Below are 21665 nucleotides of genomic sequence, written 5' to 3'. Positions count from 1 at the left end.
ATTCAATCCTAAAAAAAAGAAACAATATAAAAGATGAAATTGTATTTCCGTTCGTCTTTTGTATGTAGATGATCATTAGAAGACCCAAGCTCGAATAGTATTGGCACTTACGTCTAGGCAGCATGGGTGCCGCCATTGTGGCGAGTCCAGTCACGGATCTATCATGTGTCCATGACATAAAAATCTTTCTCTCTAAGACCTCGTGTCTTAAGGTAAGTGACGGTTATTAGGTTGTAACGTCCAGTAGAAAGTTTTTGAGATGGTAGTAACAAAACACATGTCTGAGGATGACGTTCATCTCTCTACTAAAGCAACGAAGAATAACCTTGTAAGTTATTGACTTTTGTTGACTATTGACCTTAGTAATTATTTAATAATTATTATTATTTAATAATATTTTTTACTGGTGGTAGGACCTCTTGTGAGTCCGCACGGGTAGGTACCACTACCCTGCCTAATGCGTTTCGGTTTGAAGGGTGGGGCAGCCGTTGTAACTATACTGAGACCTTAGAACTTATATCTCAAGGTGGGTGGGTGGCTCATTTACGTTGTTGATGTATATGGGCTCCAGTAACCACTTAACACCAGGTGGGCTGTGAGCTCGTCCACCCATCGAAGCAAAAAAAAAAGGTTATTCCAGTCAGTCGACTGTGTAAATAAAATCCCATTGTACAAATAATAGTCATCCGTGGTCATAGCGCTTGTAATATCACCGAAATATCGGAGTAAGCTCTGTTTCGGTAGCTAAGACAGACTTGTTTCTTGCGTTTCGAATTCAGAGTGTGGTATTTTTTTTTATTACCCTTGTAGGCAGACGAGCACCACCCACCTGTTGGTGAGTGGTTACCGTCGCCCATGGACTTCAGCAATGCCAGGGGCAGAGCCACGCCGCTGCCTACACTACTGTGATTTACGCTCATGCATAAGCAATGCTACCGGTACAGACAAGCTGATAACTACCACTGAAATTTATCGCGATTCCTAAATCCTGAAACGACAAAATGAGAATCGTCTTTTGAGTGGGTATCATTGCTCCGAAAAACAAGCCGAATTATTATTCGGCTTGTTTTTCGGAGGCTTGTTCAAGGCAGACTTGCATAAGTTTCGTATGTATTACATACGAAACTTATGCAAGTCTGCCTTGAAAATGTTGCTAGCGCGATTCAGATTTTCGGCAAATATCTTCAACTTTGTTATGACTGCCTCCGCGCTAAAAAAATATAGCATTTTTTTAATAGTTGCATTCAGTAGAACTTTATGATACTTATGATGTTTTACTATCTTTAACTGCCTTCAAAAAAAGTTTATTTTCATTAATAACATTCGCAATTTATGTTTCCGAAACAAGGATTTCATTATTTTTAAATTCCATCTCAATCTCAAAGAGTAACATAACTTAACAAGATGATGAGTAAAATAGAAATAGTTTTATTTTTTTAATAGTGCACTTAGCATCGTTACGCCCTGGCACATTTCCATTATACCGGACTCGCTCCGGTAGCTTTACTGTCCTATTAAATATTAACATACGGACAATTATAAAGATTTAACGATTGTCGGCTCTATCTTTAGATTTTTTTATAACTGCCTCTGATCTTAGGCATCGTCTTAAAGCGCTGCACTTTTGTAGGATTTGAATTTTTGAAATAATCCATACATACATACGCTCGCGTTCTCTAGCTGATCATTTTTCAAACGAGACTCGAAACGCCGCTGAGTTATGGCTTTAGTTTGATGTACGTCGATGACTCAAAACTCACAACATACAATTGAATCGTATACCCGCCTTTAAAAAGTCTAGAAGAAATTCAAACTATAAATTACAATATAGAGCAAAGCTACGTCTGATTTGTGTTGTATAATGAGTTTTAACCTCCCTTTAAACCGAAATCCATTACAGCTATGCGGCAGAATTAGGCAACGCTGTTCACAAGACACTGCATTATTGTCGATAAGGTGATTCGTCAGCCCGCCTTCCTTTCATTTCTCGTAATCTATATATTAATACGTGAAACAAAAATTTTGTACCCATTTTTACGAAAATTACGCGGACGGAGGAGTATAAATATTTCCCACACTTATAGAGAATATAGGGAAGGAGTGCAGAATGCTAATTTTTTTTAAATATGCTTAAAAATACTTTAAATAAATAAATAAAAACATTACACACACTACTATCTATTTGACACACACACGCACATATACTCTTTGGTTTATTGATCGTCTGTGGTCAGATTGAGAATAGTTTATTATTGTTGGTCTTTAATATTATTTGTCTATAGTGCAGCCTTGGCGAAATCTGTGATTATAGATGGAAATTTTTTGATAATAAAACCATAATAATGTTCAAACTTGTAATTTAAATTAGCATTTGTCGTCGAATTTCGACTACTGGGCGACCACTAGTATTATTAACATGTTGAACTTCAGTTCATGTCTATTGACGTGACAAAGTCTTATAATTCGATGGAGCCGGCTACACGCACGAAAAAACATGACTTATGCGGCGTTACCTCGCTCTGAGGCGTTCCATTTAAGGCTTGAAGTGCAAGCGAGAACGCGCAACGAGCGACAAAGAGGCACAATCGGCCTCCGCGTTCGGCAGCGTTCGACATCTGTCTTTCTCCTACTTGAGTGAGCGATGCATCCGCGTGGACAGCTGCTATACTAATGCATTTACATGTTTTCGTCAAGTATGAAGTTCAGTGAAAATTGAATGTGGTGTCAATTGTTTATAGCAACGATAATTGCGATAATTGAAAAATGAAACCATACCATCAGTATTTTCTTATGACGTTGTCACGTTCAACTATCGTCAGTAAGCCGACTTTACAGTAAACCGACAGACAACCGATTTTTTTTAAATTGAAACTCCCGTTTATAAGTATCATACGATGAGGCATTGACACGCCAACCCACGGAACCCCAGGTCACCGATGGACGACTTACCACAATGGTGCATAGGAGCGGTGGCCTTGTAATTAACGCGTGTTTCCGTGTCCGCCCCGTCGCGATTCGATGCCCGGTGATGCTTTATTGTCTCTGTGTGTGTGTGTGTGTACACAGCTGTGTCATTTATGCGATGAAAAATTCAACTCTTGATAACGGCTTCTCGATTTAATCTGACAAATTTAAAAAAAACAATAATCGCTTTGATTTTTTGGTAAATACTGCTTTCTCATTTTTTAAAGCCAGTTATGCATTGAATTTTTTTATTTTTTTATTTTATTGCTTAAATGGGTGGAGGAGCTCACAGCCCACCTGGTGTTAAGTGGTTACTGGAGCCCATTGACATCTACAACGTAAATGCGCCACACACCTTGAGATATAAGTTCTGAGTTCTGAGTATAGTTACAACGGCTGCCCCACCCTTCAAACCGAAACGCATTACTGCTTCACGGCAGAAATAGGCGGTACCTACCCGTGCGGACTCACAAGGGGTCCTACCACCAGTAATATAAATTGCTCTCTCATTTTTTAAAGCGATGGATGCATTGAATTTAAAGTAATAGGAAGTTTCACATTTAACAAGGCATTGGAATAAAAAACCGCATAAAATATTAGTCGATATTCTGCGACAAATGACAGGGAGGCCACATGTAAACTTATCTAGTTTAATTTTGGGACCAGTAAAAATGTACGTATTACCTAATAAATGAATTCATTTCAAAATAACTGACAGGCATTTTCTACATTACCGTATTTTAATATTGTTCAAAATGGAAAAAAAGTTGATTCTAAAATGGAACATCGTCTATTTACTATTATAACGGTGATATGGCGTTTCGTGAGCATCAATGCACCGCCCTGCCTATATCCGCCGCGTAGCATTATCGTGTTCCAGTTTCACGAATGTGACAGCCCTTTTTATACCTTTTGATGCCTATGTACTCCGGTAGTCACTGAACATTAAGTCCACTATGTCCTCTTTAGCCGTATACAATCATAATAGTCTTGAGCCGGTAAGAGTAGCGCCATCTATTGCCGAATAGTCGAACGAACATCGAAGGATCTAGTAGCATCTAGAACACTCGAGAAGTACAACGCCATCTATTGTTACATAGCGGAAGCACAATACTCGACTTGTGTGGAATATTCTTGATAATTCTAGGGATGTGGTATCGGCTATAATAGCGTTACAGAAATGGCACGCACTCAGTTAGTAATCGGAACTACTCGAAGCGAAACAGCGAATGGATCACCTGAAGCGAAGCGGAAGAAGCGAATTGAGAATTTTAAAGTGTTTGTGAAGTGTTTTAAGTGTTCTAAGTGTTGAATACAGCTTTAAGTTGTACTTTGGTAGAACATTTATTTATCCCGAACCCCAGCGCGTAACAATAGTTACAGCTGAATAGAAACTCACGGCTGCAGTATTAGGTGGATATCAGAGCACATAGGCCAACATGAATGCCCGCATCCACTTTGAAATACAAGATTTAAGTCTTATGTTATATGTAATAAAGACTGCCCTAATCAAACTAGAACGCACGATTGATTTGTGGCACGTGGAAACTTCGCACGGTCTCACAATACGACTTATTTGTAAAAACAACTACAAATTAATAGCAATATACAAGATCAACAACAAAATGTATACATAAATATAGAGAAGTCGCGTGCTTTAGTCTAGTACGCGAGACGTCCCGACACAATATATTTAATCGGAATTTTTATCTGTCACACAAAACCGTCCGCGCATTCCGCAGCTACCCAATTAGACAACGAGACGACATTGTTTACTTCACGCCGATAATACTCATATGTTTTACTAGTAATAATTAGTTTGAATGTAGAATGATCAGTAATATACCAGCACACTGCGATTGCAGACGTGTACTGGTTGACTTCGGAAAGGGCTACCGCTGCTTTGAAGGGTGAGAGTGATGAGACACTCGCTGGGTGCTCTGTTAGCTAAAGAAGATCTATAAGCCATTAATACAAGCAACATAGGGCCAAAGAACATTCGGACCGCAAATACCAAATATCTTATACAAAGATACCGACTGCGACCATATCGAATTGAGATCTCATGATAAAGCGAGAGTCACTAACCACTGGACCATAGAGGCGATCAACACTCAAGTCTATCTATTGTACAGATCTAAAAGACCACTAGAGTTACATAATAATCGTTGAGATAAATTTCCTTTTTGCTACCGTGGGAGTTTCAATTCAACAATTAGCTTCAATTGACATGTTTCTCTTTTTTTTTTAAGCGACGACGTCTCTGCGTCTGGCCGAAACGGTTTATAAATAAAACGGCGTGTGCGTCATTGAAATTTATTTATTGCTAGTTATAAAGTAAAGCGAGCAATGGAATGTAAATGTTTGTTAATAATGATAGCTCGTTGCCTCGTCTGTGTGTGTGTAACGTCGGCTTGTTTTCGACGTTGTCAGCTAGAGTCGCCAACAGAACTAGTCTCTTTGTCAAATATATTACTAGTGAGTGTACTAATTCATATTTCGTATGTAAATTATCGATATAATAGGTTGGGGAAAAAGCTTCTTCGATTTTTATAAGATAATTCACAAAATAAACATCGCAAATTTTTTTCGCGGCTTGCCTTGCGTTTTTACCTTATGTGTTCTAAAATTTTAAAATTTATCGATATTCTTCATTAAATTCTCTCATCTTTTCCTAATTTGAATTTGGAATTCTCTTCTTTAAAATTTAAACTTTTAATGATACCAAAACCAGCCAGATACAAATAGTATTTGCGGGCTCTTCGCCCGTCGACCGAGGGAACCGGCGGTCGTGTCGCTGGCGGCCGCCGGTCCGGCGTCTGGGGGACGGCGGGATGGATGTAATATGCTCTGCGTAAACCCTGTCCCGCCGTCTCAATAGCTCCGACTGGGTTCCCGCCCGGTCCGGGGTAGGGCGCCGGCTGTGAGCGGCAGGAGTTTTTGGTGAGGTTCGACTCCCACATACCCCACCTGCCGTGCGGGTAGGAATCCGGCGATTTTCTCCTGTGGAAAAAAAAAAAAAAAAAGATACAAATAGTACACTATTTAAAGAAAGAGATTTTATTACAAGTTCATACATACTATAATGCGAAAAGTCTTTTTCCCCAACCTATTAACAAAGTGGATAGGTACGCTGAAGTGGCAGTAATATGGACACATATTAGCCGGACAACCGATAACCGTTGGGGTAAATGTGTTTGTGAGTTAGACCGCGAATTGGCAAACGCAGCGTAAGTTGCTCTTTGGTTCGGGAGTGATGATCTGTTTTTTTTTATTTTATTGCTTAGATGGGTGTCTGGATCTGTGCAGGGTGGCTAGCAAGAGCTGGATGAGAAAAGCTGAGGATCGTGCTTGGTGGCTTGCAATTGGAGAAACCCATGCTCAGCAGTAGACTGCTATAGGCTGATGATGACGATAAACTCCCGGAACTCATAACGCAGGGGAAAATCCTACCGAGGGGTCGATGAGCGAGGATCACTTATTACTACTAGACGTATTTCGAGTTTTTGTTTTTTCGAATTTGAGGAAAGAAAAACCTTTGAAACATCCGAAATAATGAAATTAAAGTAAATTAAAGTAAAGGCGAGATCGTAGCGTATAAGGGGTTTTAGTGATAAACATGTTAATGAAGCCTTTTTACAATATGTATCGAGGCTTTTGTATAATAAATAAATCAAAGAAGTGTCGGGATGACTCGCTTTCCCTTGGTATTTTCTAAGTATTGAAGATATGGAAGATCTTCCAACGAGCGTGAGCTCAATAGATCGAAGGTCCGATTTTCAAAGTTTGGAATTTGTATATATGCAAACTTATATTGAAGATACGTCATCACGATTCAGGCAGCCCAAAGCACGTCATTACGGATCCTCCTGATCCATTAACGGTGCTTTTAGGCACCACAAGCACCGGTCACCGTCCTCGTCGAACCCGACGCTTGCGACGAAGGGCTCGACGAGCGAACTAACCCATAGACACAACCCACTGAGTTTCTCGCCGGATCTTCTCAGTGGGTCGCGTTTCCGATCCGGTGGTAGATTCTGCGAAGCACTGCTCTTGCTAGGGTCAGTGTTAGCAACTCTCCGGTTGAGCCCCGCGAGCTCACCTACAAACGTCAGGGCGAAACTGAAATAGCCTCTCAAGGTTATCAGCATAGGTAGGAAAAAAAAAAAAAACGATTCAGGCATCTGTCAAATATCGTGTGTTCTAATATAAGTACCGTTTAAACATATAGTCTGGCTAATTTCTACCGCGAAGCTGGTTTTTGTTCCCATTGTACGGTTAGGATATCTTTAGCATAGGTGGCTTCTGTGCGCCGCCCACAGTGTGTCTACCGAGACGACGTCCTTCGGGATTTTCCCGGGGACGAATCCCATTCTATCATCAGGACGGACGCAAAGTCGGACTATGCCGTACCGTAGGTTTCGTCGAGCTGGTGTGTTGGAACTAATGATAGGCAGCTGCTTGGCTCTGCTCTTGGCATTGCTGACGTCCATGAGCGACGATAACTACTTACCATCAGGCGGGCCGTGTGCTCGACTGCCTACAAAGGCAAAGAAAAAAAAGGTCGACGGGGCTTGGTTTGTACTCAGTTTTGCGGGGCAGATGCCCTGCGCGCCTTTTTCAAGGCGTAGTCTCCTGAGAGGAATTGTAGGAGGACGAGGGCCGAGGTCTCCCTTTTCTCCCTCTGCTTCTCTGGAGATGCCGGAGTCCAACATAAGTCGGTCTGTTACTCCCTCGACCGAATATCCGTAAGCGAACTCTCCAAGCATAAAAAGGATATCTTTTGCATGCAGTTAAGAATTCATTCTTATATTCCAAGGTATTAGCAACTCACGGCAGATATTAACAATTGACTATTACAACGAATGCCGTTAAACTCAGAACGTTGATGAACATTTTTCTCAATTAAAATTGCAGCAATAATACAGGAAAATAATGGAAATTCCCAAAGTAATTGAGGCGGCCCACGCGCGCTGTTTTGGATGTAGTCCTTTGAAGTCGAGTCTCTATTAAATGATTGTTTAGATTTGAAACAGTGCTTCCACAGAAGTAGGCCAGTCTCTTGGGTGGCTTCGCACGTTGATCATTCTCTTCGAAGATTTTTTGCGCCTATATCAATGATCAAAAAAAGTTTTTTTTGTATCCAAAAAAACACTTTTTAGTGTACAGTTTGGCGAATGATCTCACAACCCTTACTACTATTGTTGCGGATCCAAAAAGTGGACCCAAAAATATCAGAACGTGAATATATCGTCATTCGTTATCCACCTTGAGATGTGAGCTCAAATTTTCAACTACAATTGCAAGTAGAGTAATGTAGAGATGTAATCAGCAGACGCGGAGACAACCATCCGCTGTCGATACGAGCGTACCTAATATACGAGAACTTATTTATTTTGAGTTTATTAAATTAAATTTGTGTTTGTGTACCTATATAAAAAAAAATTGTTGAGGTGCTTTTCAGTATATTATCAAAATAACCATTCTACTCATATCTGTTCATAAAATATTTATAACTATTGATACCATGCACCTCCCGCTTTTTTACTATAAAGTCATTTTTCTTACACTATTTTTAATTTAAATTTCTTTTCTATTTTTAGTTAGATTTTATATAAAAGCGTATTTTGTTAGTTTTTTTTTAAATTATTATTTATTTTTAATTTTTTAATTGAATTTCAATTTTTTCAATATATATATATATATATTATTGAATTGTCATCGGTCCTTTATAAGTATACCAAATTTCGAGTTAATCCGACCTTTTGAAGGGGGTCAAAATCATGTTCAAAGATTCCGTTACAAACTAACATACATACGTCTGAAGCTAATAAAAGCGTTTTAAAAACACTCTTATACCGCTGTCAATGACAAATACACATGGGACCAATCACGAAATTAGGTTTAAACTAGAGGTCTCGCAGTAGTCGAAATTCGACTATAATTAATTGGAATTGTAAGCTTGTACACTATTATGATTGTATTTTATACTTCTATAATCACAAATTTCGCCAAAGCTACACTATAAAAAAATATTAATAAAGACAAACAATATTTAATCTATTCTCAATTTGACCACAAACGTCAAGAACAAAAGTTTGACAATAAATAGTATGCATGCGTGTGTGCGTCAAATACATAGTATGTAGTGTGTGTAATGTTTTCTTTATTGATTTAATGTATCTTTTATGCATTATTTTAAAAAAATATTAGCATTGTGCACTTCTTCTTCTCTATATTCTGTATAAGTGTGGAAAGTTTCATACTCCTCCGTCCGCGCAATTTACGTAAAAAGGGATACAAGTTTTTGCTTCACGTATTAATATATAGATAGTCAGTCACTAACCAAAGTCTAGCCTACAAAGAACCAAAGACGCGGGTACAAGAAGCGATCTTTATTCCTTAGTACTGACCAGACCTTGCGCGAACTCGGACAGCCTGCAGTAATCGTTCAATCTAACATGGTGAGCACAAGTTTTTATCGTGACCGCCACACAGGCTGTCCTCGGCCACTGTGCCGTTATGATCTCTGACGTTTTATTAACACTCGCTCTCCAGCTGTATCGCGACTGACGACTCCGAGCAGGCCACAGAGTACTAAATACTAAATCATTAATTGATCTACTCGTTATATTTATTTACGTCATATCTTTCTTTGTCTGGTTTTTTTAAGGGATTTTATGACCCGGTAACTAAGACCTTTAGGTCAAGTCTTATTTTAATTTATATTCTTATTTTTATGAAAAACGATAATATGAAATGAAATGAAATGGGATGAGATGATATGGGATGAAATATAATCTCAGTAAAATGGTGGTCATTTACTGAGACTTTTTCAGTGGACCTTTTGGAGGATCCCGAGAAGCTACGTTCAGCGGCTTTGTTTGACTTTCCCCACTTTTGTGCACTTTCACAGATACTAAACATTTAATAAACCACCGTTATTGCACATTTAAACCTGAAAAAAAACCACTAAATAGACAAAACAAATCACACAATTTCACTCTTCGCGTTTCCGCCAAAAAGTATCTTTGTCTGAAATCTGTTCTGGCTACAGATCAGCTGCTAATTTAATGTTAACTAGTATTCGATGTTCGACCACAAAAACTAACGACCCAAGATTTTATTGGTATTACATTTTTTATGTTTCTTTGTTATTGATATTTTTGCTTGTAAATGTCGTGAAATAAATATTTCTAGCTAAAGAAGTAAGAAGCTAAAGAAATAAAATCGCTTGAGAAACAAAAGAGAAAAAAGGCACTGAACTGTATCGTCCTTTCTTATTCATTTAAATAAGTTTTAGTGGACGTAATAATTAAATCTACTGGTTGTTAGTGGTGGTTTAGTCCCGCATCGTAACGTTGGGAATAGGAATAATGACAATAATAAATACGCACCTTCAAAACAGTTTTAACCATAGAACAACATCCTGTTAAAGATTATTTAAAATCCCACAATACACCGCACGCCGTGGGCTAAAATCACTAAAGTTCATAAAATCCATTTTGGATAGTATCAGCTGTGCGTCTATCTCCTTTCATATTATCAGTTAACTCAATTCATTTAGTTCCTTCATACTCTTGATGATCTTAGGAAATGAAACTTATTACGATTTTGTTATCAATAGACTGATTGATTAAGAAATGATAATTTTTCTACGAAATTTAAGATTTTATATTAGTTATGAGTATGCCACCCATCTAAGCAATAAAAAAAAATCATGAGCCAACTGTTGGTCATTGGCTTATACCCATTTTGTGTATTCATACGAAACCTCCCAAGCTATTCTATAATTATTATTGATTACCAACAACTATTCACTGAATACTCTAAAAGTGCTTTAATCGGAATCCAAACTCCTTATTCGATACACAAGCTCCGAAATACTTCAGAAACCGTCACTATATAAACTTTCAAACACTTTTTTTTTCTCTTTCAAACTGTCCAAAGGAAGCTCCTCGCTGAGTGATATGCGACACGTGACGGAGCAACAAAAGCGATTGGCCGTAAGCGCCACAAACTGTGACACTACAAAAAGCTCTTTAAACAAACCCCGCACTAATACGAAAATTCTAGAACACGCCAGGAGCGTCTTAAAATACTTCGGCTTGAAGTTGGTATTGCGTAAGATACGTTATGATTATAATGATCGACTTTGGGTTAAGTGTAAACGCGAAATGTGAGTTTCGGTTGTATGTTCACGTTACCTGGTGGTAGGACCTCATGTGAGTCCGCACGGGTAGGTACCACCACTCCGCCCATTTCTGCCGTGAAGCAGTAATGCGTTTCGGCTCGACGAGCGGAGCAGCCGTTGTAACTATACGGAGACCTTAGAACTCATATCTCAAGGTGGGTGGCGCATTTAGGTCGTAGATGTCTACGGGCTTCAGTAACCACTTAATACCAGGTGGGATGTGAGCTCGTCCACGCATATATGCAATAAATAAAATAAAAAAACTTATTATGTACATTACAGTTTTTTTAATTAAATAATCACTGTACAAAGCTTAAGGTTAGCTTCATGTTGTCAGAATAATTTCTTCTCTGAAGATGCAATTTAAATGACACAGACTGAAATTAAAATAAAATCAATATTAGAGATTAAGTGCGCTACAGTTTATTTTACCGTAAATAAACATACATTTTTTTACCAACAACATAGATTTAGTTCAAAGTTAAATCTTGAACACCTTAGCAACACTTTCTTCGACATTTCAATGGTGCGGTCGACATTTTCACTCATTTCGGGCGCGCCCCACAATTAATTCTAAATGTCATATGCGTATAGTGGCGTGGTCAAAGCTACAAGCGGAAAACAGTAATAAAAATAATATAAAAGTAATAAATAAAAATATAATAATATAATTTATAAATTATGAAAATAAGAATTTAAGCAAACCTATAGTAAACCTTTCTATATTTATACTTGTATATGTAAAGTGTTTTGATACGCATAAATGTTATAGCAGTTACCGAACACCAAGAAACTAACACATCATATGAACACAACAGTACATTTGGCGGTACTCATTTAATTTAATAATCTATTTTTTTATTGCTTAAGCGGCTTGACTATTTCATGGCTAGATTCGAACATCGGTACAGTCGCATCGCTTGATACCAATGCACCGGGCGTCTCATCCGCTAGGCGACGACGACTCCTTAAAATGACATTTAATATTCCATTAAGAAAAGATATAAGTTAACATCATTACATATTATAATAACACATTATTATAATCATTAAAGCTTCCATAGTCATCATCATCATCATTATTTCCTATTACCCTCTGCTGGGGTGTAGGGCGAATCAAATCCTTCCAATTACATGAGTCTTGGGCAGTCTGTTCTAGCTAGCGACGTCAAGTTGTTCTGGGGCGACCTCTCTTCCTTTTGCCAGACACTTTCCAGGTCAGTGCTCTCTTTGATAGGTGGGTATCGGGCTTTCTCAATATATGATCAATCCAATGACATTTCCACGTAAGGATCTTCTTCTCCATTTATCTCTGATTCGCTAGTACATAAAAAAACTACATATCAAAATAACTCCTTGTTTGTACCTTTGATTATAATGAGCAGGTATCACTTCCGTGCCGTAAAATAACTGGAAACGTTTGCTGTTGGCATGTCTGAAATAAATTACATTACACAATTCAAACATCTTAATGATAATAGTTTTTCCGGAGATTTATCCTAAGATAAAACCTAACTTTGTTGAACTGCATCTCGCTAATCCTTCTATAGTAGGATTAGCCTCATTCATATTCCTATCTGACTTGCTGATTCATAATCCTCTAGCTCCTCTCTTAAGTACTGGTAAATACTACTTAGCAAAAATGTATTATATTATAGCAAAAAGTTCATGACTTGTACCAAGCCGCCCCCGACATTTCTGAACGTTAAAATTTACCGAAAGCAGCCGGTTGCGTAATATCGCACGCGAGTTATCATTTATGTTCATTAAATTTACGACAAGTTAAATATAGTGCGCTTTTTTTTTTTAAATCAAAAGGAGTAACTTCGAAAAGCTCGTACCGAAATATATCCAATGAATCATTTGATGCAAAATATAAATCAAAATTAATAAATTTACAGTATTCAGTAACAGATTAACGTTCCCTTAAATACGCTGGTAGATTATATCGACAATAGTGTTGTTGACGCGGCGTTTACTTTTAATGTGAGTAAAAACTTACGGTTCATTTTATTTTTATTTTTATTGCTAAAATGGGTGGACGAGCTCACAGCCCACCTGGCGTTAAGTGGTTACCGGAGCCCATAGACATCTAAAACGTAAATGCGCCACCCACCTTGAGATATAAATTCTAAGGTCTCAGTATAGTTATAATGGCTGCCCCACCCTTCAAACCGAAACGCATTACTGCTTCACGGCAGGCAGGGCGGTGGTACCTACCCGCGCGGACTCACAAGAGGTCCTACCACCAGTAAATCATCTTGAGAACTTGCTCTTTATTTTGACTAAAGTCGGTTAAATTGAGAGCTTTTATTAAGCTTCTCTTCGAAGATACTTCAATAAAATTTAACTGTTTTGTCTGATGGCTTCCGTTGTTGGCTACTGATGATTAACTTATACTTTAAAAGAGTATTTGCTATTTATGTAACCACTACTAATGAAAAAATGCTGTGCATTCCAAACAACTTTGTGTGATCACTTAATGTTAGTAGAGCCATGCCTGCCTGCCTCGTTTGAAGAAGGACATGTCATAGCGCTAGTGTCGTAATTAGATTACGACTGTCGGTCAGTTCGTGACCCTGTCCAACTGAAACGTCAAAATGTAAATAATTTGATTGGCGCCAATAAAAACCAACAAACAGTTAAGTATTTACCCGGTTTTATCGTTCTATTAAACAATAAACTAACTCAATCAACGTTTTACGACCGACGTAAAACAAAAGGCATTAAAATGACGTCACACAGTAATTTACCAAGCCTCCATACACTACACAATAATGAGATAACTAGTTGATAAATAAACACCTACTACATCTAAATCTTTATGGGTATTAGCCTGAAAGGAACATCATTGAATGGTCACATGGTCGCCGCATCCGACGCCATTAGGCAGTCAACACAAAAGGCTTAGGTAAAGTATGGCCTGCAGGGCTAAGAATGATCATCCGGCCTATTTGCGTACGGCCTTACAATGTGCTCCGTTATTAGTGACATGTAATTCCTTCATCGTGGAAGACATTCGTGGACTATTTAGAAAAATCGGTCTCAATATCCTCGCTGGCCAACTTAAGCAGCGTACCCAGGCTAATCGCGTTCCTCGATACGATCCGGGTCTCTTATTCTGTTGCCTAAGTAACTATTTTAAAAAAAGATATATCTGATATTTTCACGAGAATCGAACATTATAATCAAATCAAAAAAGAATAGTGTCTTACTATAGCTCCTCCAAAATGAAGCTTCTAATCTCCGTCCAATCTTAATCTCCGCAATCAGTATTAGTAAAAAAATAATAAATGAAAGTTGTTTCAAAATATAATTAGCAAAATTTTCCTCAAAGCAAAAAAAAATGCAAGACATCAATCGAAGAGCTCCCGATAATTCTCACTTACATTGTAATCTTATCCTGTCGTTAGCACAAATCGCATTACGAAAAACACAAACAAAATAGCTCTTAAATTCAATTCAAAAAGCTCATATTCCGTTGAGGCTGTCTCGAATTCCAATTACAGTTTACGATTAATATACCATCTTAAAGTCGAAGGACTAAGGTGGATATTCATGTGTACTGGACGTCCTCTGTCGGGCAGGCTTGTAGTATAGTAGGGCTCATTACTCACGCGCGTCACATAGTCTGTCCACAGCCTAATATGTCATGCCGACCTCGGTGCCAACTTGCGGTGTAAAGAACAAGGAATATAAATATATTTACGATTAATTACATGTCCTTATTCGAGTGTAAGGTTCGAGGGTAGTTCGAAAAATCAGTGGTTAGAAGCTGCAGACCTTTCTAGCCTGCATGGATCGATAGGAAAATCCAACTTACTTTTACTTAGAAATTATCATGCGTTCATGTTTGAGCGCAGCCGTTCTCAAGGGGTCTTAGTAAAGTATTGTTACACGGGTAAGAGTAACGCTACTATCGCCGAATAACCGAGCGAATATCGAAGAATCTAGTAGCATCTAGAGCGCTCGAGAAATACAACGCCATCTTTTGCCAGATAGCGAAAACACACACCAAAGGTACTCGACTTGTGAGGAATGTTCTCCACGATTCTAGGGATATCGTATCGACTATGAAAGCGTTGTAGAGATGGCACGGAGTAAGTAATCGGAATTACTCGAAGCGAAACAGCGAACGGATCGCCTGAAGCGAAGCGGAAGAAGCGAATTAAGAATTTTAAAGTGTTCTGTGAGTGTCCTAAGTGTTCTAAGTACAGTTTCAAGTTGTACTTTGGTGGAGCATTTATTTATTCCGAACCGCAGCGCGTAACAGTAACGTAATTTCGAAAAATTCTAGATATGTCCATTTGCATAACGAAAGCAGAAAGAAAGAATTTAAAAGAAACGTTAAGAATTTACTCAAAATTTTATTCGCTCGAACCTCATTGCCGCTACAGCATTCGTGTGATGATAGTATAAAAGACTTCGCCAAAGATACGTCATATTCTTTTCTCTACATGGACATAATTAATATCTAAACATAGCTTGTCGGAAAAACCGTAAAAGGTTTTCGTTGATGGATGGCTTTGTTGCTACCGATCCATATAGTGAAAGGTTAAGTTGTAGGTACTTTATTAATATGGTTTAATTAATTAATATGTTTATTAAGTACTATATTCAATCGTTCTACGGTATAACTGATAAAGCTTTATATACGTTTTTTAAAGTAGTAACCGTAGTTAAGTTGTGTTAAATTTAAAAAATATTTATACACAGTTAATCGTAACCTTATTTTTTTTTTTTTTTTTTTTTAATGTTTTGCTCTTGCAAGCAGGCAATGGACTGAGTCCTTACAGCCTCGTCTTTCGTAAAATTAGTCTTAAGTTTTTAAGTAACAATGTATTGTCTTCCGTTATTTCATTTTCTACATTTTCATTTTTCATAATCCGGGAGTGTTTTCAGTCCATAGTATTCTTAGTTGGTACGTCAAGTCCTGTAATCTTTTCCTTGAAAATATACTGACATATGTCAAATTGAATTTTTTTTTTTTTTTTTTTATAATTCAGATCGCCAATTTAGATTATAATTCTATTCCAGTATTTACAAAAAATTTGCAAATATACTGGTATGTAGACTCATTCTTCAATAGATCTTGTATGCAGCGCGGTACCAAATTTGAAGATCCATAAACGTCCTGTAACTCATCCATTAACACAAGGCGCTGAATGTTAAAGGATGGGCAAGAAAATAGAATATGGTTTATAGATTGTTGTTCAGCATTTCCACAACGATCACACAAGTCACTGAGAATCATTCTCATACGATATAGATGGTAATTCAGACGACAATGACCAAACCTCAAACGACATAAAATAGAATAAAACTTTCTATTTACATATTCTCCTTTACAAAACCAAGGTCTTTTATTTACTTCAGAATTCAAAAGACTGTACCAAGTACCCTTAGATAAGACTTGAGTAGAATGATCCCAATGTTTCTTCCAGTTATCACACATTCTTTTTTTAAGACAACTATGAATATCTGTGAAAGGAATTCCAACTTCAAAATATGGGACAGAACCCACACTATAATTTGTTATCATGGTTGCTAAATGGTCAGCTTTTTCATTGCCCAATATGCCAATGTGGGATGGAACCCAAACTAGTACAATATTTACATGACAAACTACATTCAAATAATACAAAAGTTGTTTTATACTATACACTAAATAATTTACATTTGTTTTATTTACATTATTTTCAAGACTTTTTAATAGGCTCATACAATCAGTGGCAATAACCCACTTTGAACAAGTAATTTTATGCTTATCTATATGTTGCAATGCAGACAGAACTGCAACAGCTTCAGCAGAATATATGCTCAAATTGTTATCAAGTTTATATCCAAGTCCATCTTTCAGGACACTATCATAAACAGCAAAAGATGTGCATATATCATTTTTAGCCCCATCTGTATAAATGAATCTATGATCTCGCCAAGAAAAAAATTTTTCATATACTTGTTCTTTTCTATGTAATTCAGAATCTATTACTATATTTATATCAGGGTATTTACTTTCAAATTCACCTTGATAACAAGGAAAATGGGATTCATTTCGCTGAATATGTGCATCATGAAGAAATTGAAGAAACCCAGATATATTTTCAAGAACAAATGGACATTTATTGAAGAAAGTAGAAGAAGCAGATGACAAATAATTAAGTAATGTATTGTTTTTATTTGTATATATTTTTAAAATGAATCTTTCTTTTAGATGCTCTAGTCTGATTTTGATTGGTGGTAAATTACACTCTAATTGCATTGCATTAATAGGTGTGGTTTTAAATGCACCAGTAATTAAGCGTAAGGCATTGTTTTGTATTTTATCAAGTTTATCAACAAGTTTATGGACTGAACCAAAACACAAAAAACCATATTCAAAATGACTTCTGACCAATGATTTGTACAACATCAGCAGTATTTTAGGGTCTGCTCCCCAACTGATTTTTGACAAACTCTTTAATATATTCAAAGCTCTATTGGCTCTTGCAATAATTAATTCTACATATTCATTCCAGGATAATGAAGTTGTGAATAAAACACCAAGAAATTTAGCCTCTAACGACAGAACCAATGGTAAGTTGTTGTATACTACGGGAGGAATAGAAGAATGTTTACCGAAAACCAAAACTTTTGATTTGGCCGCATTAACTTCAAGTTTTAAGTAACTAAAATATTCATGTAACTTTGTTAGAGCTAAATTTATATCAGCAATCACTTGCTGGATATTTTTCCCACTAGCGTATATTACTAAATCATCTGCAAACTGTAAGTTTTTTATATTAGTGCCTAATATTTCATTTAATCTGTGTATATACAAAAGAAATAACAGGGGTGACAATATTCCTCCTTGACAAACACCTGTTGAAGAAGACATAGGACCATAAATTTTACCATTATATTTAGCATAAACCTTTCTATTTAGTAAGAAATTATGAACCCAATTTACAATTTTGACAGGTATACCTAAACCACACAGTTCTTTGAAGAGGACATCAATATCAACACTGTTAAATGCTCCAGAAATATCAAAAAATACAGCAACAAGACAATCTTTATTTACAACACTATTACAAATATCTAAATGCAATTGACAGAAGCTTTCATGTGCAGATTTACCTTTACGAAAACCATACTGATTGTCAGATATTAAATTATATTTTTCAACAAAAAATTCCAATCTTTGTTTTAACAACTGTTCAAAAAGTTTACCCACGCATGAAGTGAGAGTTATTGGGCGATAAGAATTAGCATTGTATTTAGGTTTTTGAGGTTTTAATACAGGTACTAAAATGTCAATTTTCCAGTCTGTTGGGATTTCAATATTTAACCACAATTCATTCAAAATCAACAATATTTTTCTCAGAGCAGAATCACTGAGATTTTTAAACAAAATGTATGGAATACCATCAAAACCGAATGCTGTATCTTTACGAGAAGCGATTGCAGATTTCAACTCTTGGAGAGTAAAAGAATCACATAAAAAACTGTTGTTATTAGTTGACAAAACATTTTCAATTTGTAGCTGATTTTGATAAACAGAACTGTATTTTTCAAGAAACTCCAAAACCCAACCATCTTGCTCTCCTTTTGAATTATAAATTTTACCAAATTTCCTCATATGTTTCCAGATCAAAGACAATGGTGTTGAGCGATTGAATGATTCACAAAGACGGACCCAACTGTTATGTTTTTCTATTTTTAATGTAAGTTTTTTAAAAGCTTGTTGTTTTTTAAAGTTTATATAATTTTCTTGTGATGGACAATTTTTAAACTTCACATATGCCTCTTTAGATTTTACAACAGCATCAAAGCATTTCAAATTCCACCAAGGTAGTCTAGGTCGTGGAATAGGACCTTTACGAGATGATATATTTTGTTTACTACGAGAAACGCCACTACAAGCCTGAGCTGAATCGACCAATAATTTACAGAATATATCGTAACTTTCTAAAGATGAATATTGGCTGAAATTTATTTTTTGAAGACCAACATCTACACGATTTTTATAAGAATTCCAATCGACACATTTGTAATTTGGATAAACAGGAAGAGTTGTATGAAGTGTGTTGTGGATATCAGTTGCAGTTGTTAAATGGAATTTAATTAATACTGGAAGATGATAGCTGCCGAGAGGATCGTTATGTACAGACCATTCACAAGACATGGCAAGTTCTGGAGAAACTATTGTAAGGTCTAATGCATTTGGACGCCATGATGAAGATCCAACAGTAGTAACCTGCCCATCATTCAACAGAACTAGACAATTATCATTGATGACGTCTAAAATCTCTCTACCACGACGTGATGTTGAATTACAACCCCAAGATGTATTGTGAGCATTGAAATCACCGGCCAAAATAAAAGGATGTGGAATAGATTTTATGAGATTTTCTAATTTAGTTTTATCGAATCTGGGATAACTATAAGTAGGACAGTAACAACTAATTAAACTTAATTCTTTATTATTAAGAAAAATTGTCACACATATGTTTTGGAGACCATTATCTGAAAAAGTTGGCAAATGCTTGTACTGAATAGTATCTTTGATTAAAATGGCCACTCCATTGTGCTTATTGCCTGAATCATGTCTAACAACGTTAAAACCTTTAATTTTGAAAACGGTTTCTGGACGAAGCCAAGTTTCACATATAATTGCTAAATGAATATCTTGCTCGTATAAGAAATGTGTTAAATATAATCTATTGCAAAGAATACTTTGTGAGTTCCATTGTAATATATTTAAATGATCCATTAAGAAGGAAATAAGGTTTTTTGACTGAAAGTTTCAAGCAGGATGTTACGTATGGAACCAGTGTTAATTGGTATATCATTTTTTTGGTCATTAATTACTTTAAGAATTGATTTGGTTAAAAGATTCATAAAAATTTCGGACTTAGTTAAGTTTTGTAATTGAGTTTCTATATGTCTGTTCGTAAGTTGTGGAAAAGATTTTTCGTCAAATATATTTGCATAGGTAACAGTTTTAGACTTTATTTTATTTTCTTCTACTTTCTTCTTTTTAATAGGACATTGAGATGAGATGGCAACGTGGTTCCCACCACAGTTTACGCATTTGGCATTGATTATTGCCACTGTGCATGATTTAAAGTTATGGTTTTCCGTGCATATTGAGCATACTTCTGCATTTTTACAATATTTAGCTATGTGACCATACTTCAAACATCTTAGACACTGTTTTACTTGGGGAATATACTGAGATACCTCATGTCGCCAAGAATCCAAGTATACGTACTGTGGGAGTTGTGTCGAAGCAAATGTCACTGCCACTGTCTGTGTTGGTTGAAATGTGACTAACCCGTTGTCATTCTTGACCCTACGCATAAACCTACGAACCTGAATGGATATTTCGAGAGCTACCTATTAAAGTTGAAATTTTTTTATTTGATAATCCTACTGGTACTGAAGTTAACACTCCAGTAATTTCAGTATCGGAGGCCGGTATGCTTGCTTTTAACCGAAGCTCTTCTAATAGCTTCTTATTTTGTAAGAAAACATTTGCGTTATTGGCCAGGTCAAAAGTAATACCAACTTTAAATTTATTGATTGTTCTCAAATGTAAAACACCTGAGACGCCGTGTTTGCGAATACATTGAGAAAGATACATGCGGTCTTTGTCAGTGAATGTGCGATCATCAACTATATGAGAAAGAAATACGATAAATTCATTTTTGTTGGAATTATCCGGATACTTCCTGTGATAATTTTCAACCTGAAAAGGTTTATACGGATCAATTTCTGGTGTAAAACTTTCTGAGTCCGAAGTATTGGAAAAGAAACAATTTTCTTCCCCTTCGTCCGTTTCGCTCTCATCTTCCTTCCTCTTTTTTTTCCTTTTCCCGCTTCTCCTCATAGCGAATTATTTATACAAACTTATCCACCATATACTATGAAATTATTTTACAAAACAATACACTAAATTACTATGTTAAAAATATTTAAAACAAATTTTAAAATTCAGTGCGCCTAAATTTTTTCACGTTTACGCGCCAACTCTCCTTTTTTTTTTTTTACTATAGCGCGTGACATAGTAACATAGTATTTTCGTCGATCACGAAAACCTTGTACTTACTCCATAGGCTAATGTTTAAAAAAAAAAGTGCGTGCGTACAAAGTACACATGTCAGAAGTGAAACTTTTTTGGCGAACTAATTTATAAGTCTTGCTTATATTTATACAAATCTAATACTTTTGATTTCCGAGACTTAAAGGAAGGGAAAAAGGAAGATATGTTCCGCCAAAAGTCTGTCAAATGTCAATCTCAAACCTCAGTGGTTGACAGTCACATTATGTTTAGATTTCTAATTGAATAATTTAATTTCATGCTATTTGATTAATGTTTCAAATTCTTTTCATTTCATTTTTCAATTCCTATTAACATTTTTCACAAAAAAATTATAAAATATTAGGCTGTATGATATGATACATTTGCCTTTCCAGTTGGAAAAATACAACAACTACTACTACTGACATGTGTTTGACAAGT

General features: G+C 36.4%; 1 protein-coding gene and 1 long non-coding RNA gene across 5 annotated transcripts in view; both read left to right on the top strand.

The window, feature by feature from the left end:
- vn (membrane-bound neuregulin protein vein) overlaps positions 1-21665 on the top strand; it is a 124099-nt gene that overhangs the window by 7284 nt on the left and 95150 nt on the right. The window lies entirely within an intron of this gene.
- Positions 15259-20147, top strand: LOC149500273 (uncharacterized). Of its 2 annotated transcripts, XR_016324988.1 has the most exons (5): positions 15901-16223; positions 17165-17320; positions 17677-17734; positions 18119-18864; positions 18953-20147. It is a non-coding gene; the product is annotated as an uncharacterized LOC149500273 (long non-coding RNA). The 2 variants fall into 2 exon arrangements; XR_016324987.1 differs by having other exon boundaries at positions 15259-17320.

This window comes from Bombyx mandarina, chromosome 22, assembly GCF_030267445.1.
Source record: "Bombyx mandarina strain Sakado chromosome 22, ASM3026744v2".
Lineage (NCBI taxonomy): Eukaryota > Metazoa > Arthropoda > Insecta > Lepidoptera > Bombycidae > Bombyx > Bombyx mandarina.
Note: the sequence above shows the minus strand (reverse complement) of the source record. Positions and strands in the feature narration are given on the sequence as shown.